Genomic DNA, 7888 nt, shown 5'->3' with positions numbered 1-7888 from the left:
CTGGAAGCTACTACTACACGAATCTGTATCATCTCCTCTCTTGAGTACCTCATTGGAATCGTCTCCAGGACTCTCTCCTTCAAGTTTTCTGATACCAAGTACCCTAGCTGAAGAGGGTATCCCTCCAGCAGCAGCAGCAGAGGACTCTGGAGATCCTGCTCCTAGCTACTCCCAACCTCCAGCACCAGCTGCAGAGGACTCGGGGGAGCCTGCTACCAGCTCCTCCAAACCTCCGACTGCAAAGGACTCTGGAGATCCCGCTGTAGAGGACCCTGGAGATCCTGCTCCTAGCAACTCCCTGCAAGAAGATGAAATTGACGGATGTATACCAAGTACCCTAATTGCTACAGTTAAAACAGCCTTACTGCATCTATTCAGTTTAATTTGCGTGAAGTATGTCAAGGAAACCTGCTACGGCTGCATAACAGATCACCCGAGCCAGAGGCAGCATCAATGCCTGGAAATACCGGAGGATGATTATTACCAGCTCAACTTTCATCGCATAACACAGCGGCTCTTGACTCCATGATTCACACCTGCTGTCCAGAATCTCCTGAGGCTGCATCGCATACAGGCTGAGGATGCAAAAGTGAAGATGATTGCAGAGACAGTTTTACACGAATTGAAATCGACATACGGAATCCAGACCGCAATTACTGACATGTATCAGGACATGAACAGTGATGAAAACCTCATTCAACTACGTTCTGTTTCAGAGTGTTACACTATGAATGAAAAGTAATCTCCCTTCTGTGTTGACTTGAATCATCTTATTTTGCATGTTTAAGCATTTTAATAATTACCCTTTACTGTTTGACTTTTTTACTGTTAAAAAAAAAGTTTTAGTTACAATATTATTTGTGTGATTAGTTAGAGTTAAATATATCTTCATATACACATTATTGGTTAACATTTAATTGTAATTTCTAGTAAATACAATTAAATGTATTTACGACCCTACCCGACCTCGGATAAGCGGAAGAAAATGGATGGATGGATGTAATTTCTAGTAAATAAATGTACTGATTGTGATTTCTTACTATTAGAGGAGGAATAAAATCTTTGTACCACAATCGTGTTTTCTCATTATTTAACAACCGATCACCAAAGCAGGTGACAGAAGGATGGCAGAGAGAAGGTTAATGAAAAAGGTTTACTACACTCCATCACACCCCGGTAGTTTARGAGGAATAGCTAGRCTGAAAAGAGCTCTGCAGGATGAATCAGGAAARAAGGTTAAGGWGGAAAAAGTACAAGATTTTTTATCAGAACAAGACACCTATACTCTGCATAAACCTGCACGCATAAATTTCCCGAGAAACAGAGTTTTTGTCACGGGGCCTTTAAAACAGTTTCAAGCAGACCTTTGTGATATGCAAGCTCTGGTAAAGGAAAATGACGGTTATAATTACTTATTGACAGTCATCGACATATTTTCTAAAAGATCATACGTAYGAGTTTTAAAGAGGAAGACTGCTGACCAGGTGGTAAAAGCCTTTGAATCAATTTTCAAAGACAGTCAGATTCCTAAAAAATTGCAAACAGATGCGGGTAAAGAATTTTTTAACAAAAAATTTAAAGCTTTAATGAAGAAGCATGGTATTGAGCATTTTTCCACCGCGAGCAAATCAAAAGCATCTGTCATTGAGAGGTTTAATCGTACGTTAAAAACGAGAATGTAGCGATATTTCACAGCTAATAACACCCGTCGTTACATTGATGTTGTGCAAGACTTGGTGAAAAGCTACAACTATGGGTATCATACAAGTATCAAAACTAGCCCTATGGAAGTGAATTCAAAAAATGCCTTTCAAATCTTTCAGAACCTGTACGGTACATCCTCAAGCACACATCGCAAGAATTTCAAACCTAAGCTTAAGCCCAGGGATCTGGTTCGAATATCTAAATTACGCGCCGTTTTTGATAAAAAAAATATGAACAGAGTTTTACGGATGAAGTTTTTACCATACTTCGATCTCCTCCTGTATACAGACTCAAAGACTTGGATGATGAACCTATACAAGGCTCTTTCTATGAAGATGAGCTTCAGAAAGTGAAATTGTGTAAAGATAAAATGTACCAAGTGCAAAAAATCTTAGGTCGTCGCACCGTTAGAGGTGTTAAACAGGTCTTTGTGCACTGGAAAAATTGGCCTGAGAAATTTAACAGCTGGGTTAGAGAGGATGACCTTCGAGATATATAAAGGGAGCCAGCAATACATCTTACACAAAACAGCACCATGGAGCGCACGGTAGAGGATGAAGGGTTCTACATTACCTTACCATCAAACGCTGGTCTAAGCGTTTTTAAAGATAATACCATTTCAAGTTTTTGGGTGAATTTAATTTAGAAGGAGCATGGCAGGTTGCTTTAACAGAGATTTCTTATCCACACACTTGGCATAATGTTCCAAAAGATTCTGCGTTCTTTGAATGGAGGAAGATGGGGAAAGAAAAAATTTCTCGACGGAATATCACACCCGGATACTATGAGACAATAATACAGCTAAAAAACGAGATTGAGTCTTATCTTAGTGCGATAAGAATCGGTATTTCTTTTCATATGCATATTATTGAAAATAGATTATTCTTTATACAAGCAGATTCTGAGTATCAATTGCGATTTCACGCTCCGATTGCTTAAATTTTTGGCATGGAACCAGGGGAATGGACTACTTTTTATAAACACGACAGCCCTCCTTAACCGATGGACAGGAAAGCAGGATTCTACCACATTGTTACAGCGATGTGGTCGAGCAGCAAATAGTGGGAGATGCTTATGCCCCCCTGCTGCGTACGGTTGAAGTAGAAGGTAAATTCGGAGACATAATCACTCAGACTTTTAATCCTCCCGACTATCTTCCTGTGGCTCGGAAACATATCGAATCTATTCAAATCGAACTGAAATTAGACCAGAATGTCCCAGTAAAATTTACCTATGGAAAGACAATTGTGAAATTGCATTTTCGACCTGTGAGGTCACAACGAAGCCTGAGATGATAGCTGAATGAACTCCGGACATATACATTGGTATAAAATCGGTTGATGACAAGGTTATTATTCATATGAGCTCACCGCTGTAGTGTGGAAGAGACTATTTTTACCTCAGTAGAACTGTATAAAACTACAGTAAAATTAGTCTGATAAATCCGAGAGATAATCCTCACCGGTTCGTCCATTATTATCATAACCAAGTAGGTGGGGCCTTACCGGGTTTTTACGGATCTGCGACCACGTATGGTTGTGGAATCGGGTCAATATTTTCAAGATTATTCCGGTTTGTGTCACCTCTAGTAAAATAAGGTTTTGCCCTGGCTAAACTTCACTTAAAAAAGCAGCCACCAATATCGCCACGGATGTCATTGGTAGAGCAATGAATAAAATATCTGGTTCCAACCAGGAAGGATCAGGAATTATGGTTCTGTCAAGAAGGGCAAGGAAGCACCCACCGAGGGAGCATGTGCGGAACTCACAAAAACATAGAACTCTAAAGCTAAAGAAATCAAACGGGAGAAGCAAGGCTAAGGGGAGGAAGTCTGCTCCTAGCAAGGATATATTTCAGTAACCACTAATTCAGAAAAAACATGGCTTTTCTCCACCACAAATCGGCCGAATCTAGCAGAGTTGGATTTGTTTTCAGCCCCTATGACCCAGCTATCTATAGAGGATAAGGTTTACACTAAAATGTTACCAGTGTCGGCTCTTACTAGAGGCGGGCCTATTGAGTTTGTGATCCCCAGAGGTGAGAAATATCTGGACTTATATGACACTCTGCTTCATCTACGCATCAAGATCACCAACGCAGATGGTAGTAACCTGGCTAATGACGCGGCTGTTGGCTTAATTAATTATCCTCTTAACACAATATTTTCACAATGTGACTTCACGCTGTGAGACCGATTGATATCTCAATCAAGCTCCACCCACCCTTACAGGGCAATGATTGAAACACTACTCAACTTTTCTGAAGATACGCTAAAGAGTCAATTTAGCGCAGGTCTTTTTTACAAAGACACAGCGGGTGCCATAGAGTCTATTGTCGTAATCAATGGTCTGAACGCAGGATTAAATAAAAGGGCCTCTTTCACCGCCGAATCCGGAGAACTTCACCTGTTAGGGGCGCCTCATGCCGATTTATTTTTCTGTGAGACGGCGCTGCTTAATTCAGTGGATTTGAGAATTAAATTAACACGAGCCAGCGATGCATTTTGCCTGATGGGAGCCCGTGACTCAACCTTTCAACTGACAATTTTAGGCTTCTCTTTTTATTAAAAAAGTCTCAGTTTCTCCCGTGGTCCGTTTAGGTCATGCTTCTGCTTTAATGAAAGGAAATACCTTGTACCCGATTTCCAGAGTTAACATTAAAAGATATTCTATGCCAGAAAACTCAAGGACATATGCTCAGAAAAACCTCTTTTTGTGTGCTATACCAAAGTATATAGTTTTAGGAATGGTTCACCATGAAGCCTTCACAGGAAGAAGAGACCAATCACCTTTCAGTTTTGAACACATGAACGCAGAATACCTAGCATTATGGCAGGAGGGTAGACAAATTCCCGGCAAAGCTTTCCAGCCTCAATTCAACCAAGGTATATCGGTCAGAGAATTTTTCAACATATTCTCTGCAACAGCAAACTGTCTTTGCTCTCACATAAGTACACAGGACCCGCATATTTTATTGTGAACACGCATCCCTCTCACATGCCCGGAGAACACTGGCTGGCTCTGACTTTGGAAGGAAACGTTTTTCGACTCGTACGGATTATCCCCAGATTTTGATTTCTACCCAAAGAGCATCGTAAAGTTTTTGAAAGACAGGTCTTCAAGACACTCTGCCTGTTTGCGGTCATCATTGTGTTTTTTAGCTCTGTAAAAGAGCTTGCGGTTTATCAATGCAAACAGTTCTTGATTCATACCCCGGTGATGTCATAAAAAATGATGTGATGGCTTCAGATTTTGTGAAAAAATATCAACGTTGTGTAAAAAAACGAAAGTATTGTTCTTTTAACCATGGGACATGTTCTATGCAAATGTTTAAAGATTGCTACAAATTGTGATTCTCTATTGTTATTTCTGTATTCAAAAAAAGAGACTGTACACCTGAAAAATTCTTAAATAAAACATTTTATTGAAAAAAATATTTGCTGTCAAAGTTTATGGAGTATAAGTAATCCAGCGTGATGGTTTTATTCTTTTACGCGTACTTTGTCTGTTTTTGATCTCATCTTCGAAAGAATCAGGCAGTCCTTCCACAAATTTAACATTTTTATTCAGTTTTTGCAATTCACCAGACAATGGTTGAAAAGAAGTAAAAATCCAGATAATATTGTCAGGTACAGCATTCATGACATGATCAATATTTTGCAACCTTTTTCCTACAAAGTATGATTTTCCACATCCACTCGCTCCTACAATCATACATGAGAAATGTGATTTGAATGTAGGATCAAAATAAATCTGAACATCACCTGAATAAGACATTTTTTTCTCTTAAACTCTAATAACCAAAAGGTAGAGTTGAACCATCTGAAAAAAGCCTTCTTTTGTCATACACAACCTGAAACCTTTTCAGAAATGTCGCGCTTTTTAAGAAGAACCCCTTTTTATCACGTTTGATGGTGCGCTGAGGGACCTCAATAACTCCAACTCGGGAACCGTTTAAGTACCCTCCCACCAGCTCTCTGACGCTGTCAAAATTGACTCTCTCACTGCACTCATGCATTGAGTAATCCCTTTCACTCGGATCACTACTTTCTTTTGTTGTTTTGTTTGATATGCATAGCTTTTGGGTCCCGCTGCCACAAATTTCTGAATTGTATTATATTCCGAGACTTCAGATTGGTTTCAAATAGGTGATCGCGGAGGGCTTAAAGCAGGGCTCTGTGAAATGTTATCATTATTTTCCGCAGTATTCAGTGTTGAAGCAAATGATTGCAAATTCTGAATTACATTAACAACTTGTTGTGAATAATCTGTCTGAGATTCTGGATTTTGAAAAGCTTCATTTAATTCAACTCTACCTTCTTGGTCATCCATACTTCACAGAGTTATAAGAGACAGACCAAACATGAATCATTTCTCAATCAATTTTGCATCAGAGTAAACATTGTCGACCAGAATTTTGGCTGCTTGTAGTAGTAACTTAGCTCTCGCACTCAGAGTGGTAGAATGTTGAACTTTGTTTTCTGGACCCAGCACGTTTCTCCAGAAGCCACASAGATTCTGTAATAAATAAATAATCAGGAATACATTTCTAGCAGCGGTGAAATGGGATTTTAGTTGATAAAATCAAATAATATACCTGTAATCAATCCATCCAATAAGACGGCTGTGGCTTGCAGATTGTGTGCTCTCCTCTTACGTAGTATTGTTCGGGCTTTGGAAGCTGTGAAATATAATGAATGTGTGTTGAGATTTCATACACATCCCTACAGGCTTTGGTGCAATAGAGGGAAAAAAATTGAAATGTCCTAGTGCTGTATTGTGACAATGTCCTGCTAAATCACTTTTACCAACCCACGCAGAGACACACACACACACACATGGAGCAAGACTCCATATATCTTTCATGCATTCAAGTAAAGTTTAGTAAAGGCTTTTATTACAAATTTCAGTTTAGACTGTGGTCTGTTGAGATTTCATGCACACATGCAGCAAGACTCTGCAAGGCCTCCTCCTCTTTAAAGACAGATACACATGCACACACACGCAGCAAAGACTCTCCCCTGGCCCCTTCCTCTTTGCTTTCTCTGCCAGTCTGTGTGTGTGTCTTTGTTTAAATATAGTATATATCTTTAATTTATCTGAGTAAAGTTTAAAGTTTAGTATGTATGCTAATAAAATAATAAATAATCATTTAAAACAATAAAACTTATCCGTGTGAGGAGTTCTGGTTCTGGTTCTGGTTCTGCTTCTGGTCCTGGTTCTTGTTCTTGTTCTGGTTCTGGTTCCGGGTCCACTGTAGTTTCTTGCCGTGGCGAGGGAGGAGGCGTGATGCCAATGGCATCAACTCTCTGCCTAGGAGGTAAGTCGGATACTTCTTGTGGCACAAAGCTGTGTTCTGAGCCAGATGAGATGTAAATTACAGAATCTTCATTAGAAGTGCAAGCTATGGATGATAAAAGAAATACGTTGATAGAAAACCAGTTTCCTGATTAGTTCAAATACACTATTTAAAAAAACTTACTCTGAACTCCCGTATGTATGTAGGTTGATTTTTGATCAGGAACTGTTCTGAAACCAGTTGCTGATGCATCTGCATTCATCAGCTGTGAAGAACATGTAGCTTCAGAGACATGTCTTCTTTTTTTAGTCAGCGATAAACGATTCCTCCTACAGTTTTCCTGGTTATCTATAAGAAAATAGATACATAGTAAATATTTATTAATACAGTATATATATATTTTTTTTCAGTTTTAGAACTCTGATTACAGAAGCGTAAAAAGGTAGTAAAATTACCGTGGATGAACTCCGGTTCTGTTTGGGACTCTTGTGTCTTCTGATTTTTAGTAAGATCTGGAGGAATAATAGGCATATATTTTAAGTTTTTCATTTTTATAGGATTAAATTATTTTAGAATTAGGGTTACAGAGAAAAGTTATGACAAAAAAAAAGACTTACCAATTATAATATCTGATTCTGCATCCTAAGAGAACACACCTAAAAAAACATATTATTATTAAACACAGTGCATATATATATATATATATATATATATATTGTCTGTTACTACCCAATAGTAAGTCCCGCCCACTCCTCACAACTCTTNGGACTCACTACTGCCCAGTTCTCTGTCTAACAGGTCCGGAAAACCCCCAGAAACTCGGGTCTTACCCTAGCGATAGTTTGTGGAGAATTATCTGTTTAAACTGGGGTCGGAAAGGACTCGT

General features: G+C 39.0%; 1 protein-coding gene across 6 annotated transcripts in view; it reads right to left on the bottom strand.

The window, feature by feature from the left end:
* The window catches only part of akap6 (A kinase (PRKA) anchor protein 6), a 241143-nt gene that overhangs the window by 224873 nt on the left and 8382 nt on the right, over window positions 1-7888 (bottom strand). Inside the window, exons 1-2 of one of the 6 annotated variants that reach the window (XM_017302462.1) lie at window positions 6301-6883; window positions 6155-6221 (exon numbers count right to left, since the gene is read on the bottom strand). The exons of the other annotated variants lie outside the window; for them this stretch is intronic. The gene's annotated coding sequence lies outside the window, so the exon portion shown is untranslated. Of the gene's footprint in view, window positions 1-6154; window positions 6222-6300; window positions 6884-7888 lie in introns of those variants that run through there. 6 annotated transcript variants of the gene reach the window in all.

Source organism: Poecilia reticulata, linkage group LG22 (assembly GCF_000633615.1).
Source record: "Poecilia reticulata strain Guanapo linkage group LG22, Guppy_female_1.0+MT, whole genome shotgun sequence".
Taxonomy (NCBI): Eukaryota; Metazoa; Chordata; class Actinopteri; order Cyprinodontiformes; family Poeciliidae; genus Poecilia; species Poecilia reticulata.
The sequence above is the reverse complement of the archived record's forward strand: the minus strand, read 5'-3'. Positions and strand labels throughout refer to the sequence as shown.